Here is an 885-nt window from a genome sequence, read left to right on the forward strand (position 1 = left end):
AAGTATGAGTGTTCAGTAAGAGATAATACAAACGAAAGAAATATCTGCGAATGGCTGAAAAGATTCGTTAAAAGCGGAAAGTGGGTTATCGGATGACGAAACGTTACAACGATTTCGTTCCACTCCGAGTTTCTTAATATCTTCATATTTCAATATTAATTTTTCTCGCGAAAGTGGTACAAGGCAATGATCCCGTTTTCTCATTAGAGAACCAGTATCGATTCTTATGAAGGAAACAAAAAGAGAAAACTAAAAAATGAGATTGCACTGTTCGATCGCCTCGAAAATTCCTAATCTCGGCCAAGCGCCTGCTATTCTTGGTCGCATAACGCATGTCTTATCGAAACTTATTTCCGTATCGAAAGATTATATTTTAATGTTACTATACACGTACACAAGTACACCTACGCACGTTATACTACTCGTCTCTACCGCCGCGCCGCTTCATCGCAAAGTAGAAGCGTCTGGTTTAGCACTGTCTGATTAGTGATTACCGACAGTGTTAGTCAGACACGCGCCTAAAAGTAGGCAACCATATAAACGCTGCTGAACGTGTATCTGCTTTCCACAGGTGCTGCCCGGATGCTTGCATCGCAAACAGTAAACTACGTAGTAATTATTAATCGATTAGACGATTACGATATCGGATATACGCGACAGTTCGCGATCACCGACCAAAGTATCGAATTAGACACGCGAACCGTTTTTACCTTATTGTTAGTTGCAAAGGACATGGATCGAGAAAACGCCGATGCAATGCCTCGCATAATATAATATGTAGTTACGTAAGCCATACAAGGCTCGACAAAGTTTTGTCCCTGTTATACAAGTCGTACCGTTTTCTCGAGGAACGTTTCTCGTGGCTTTAAGCGTCAACGCGATTCA

The sequence above is a fragment of the Hylaeus volcanicus genome, chromosome 7, assembly GCF_026283585.1.
Source record: "Hylaeus volcanicus isolate JK05 chromosome 7, UHH_iyHylVolc1.0_haploid, whole genome shotgun sequence".
NCBI lineage: Eukaryota > Metazoa > Arthropoda > Insecta > Hymenoptera > Colletidae > Hylaeus > Hylaeus volcanicus.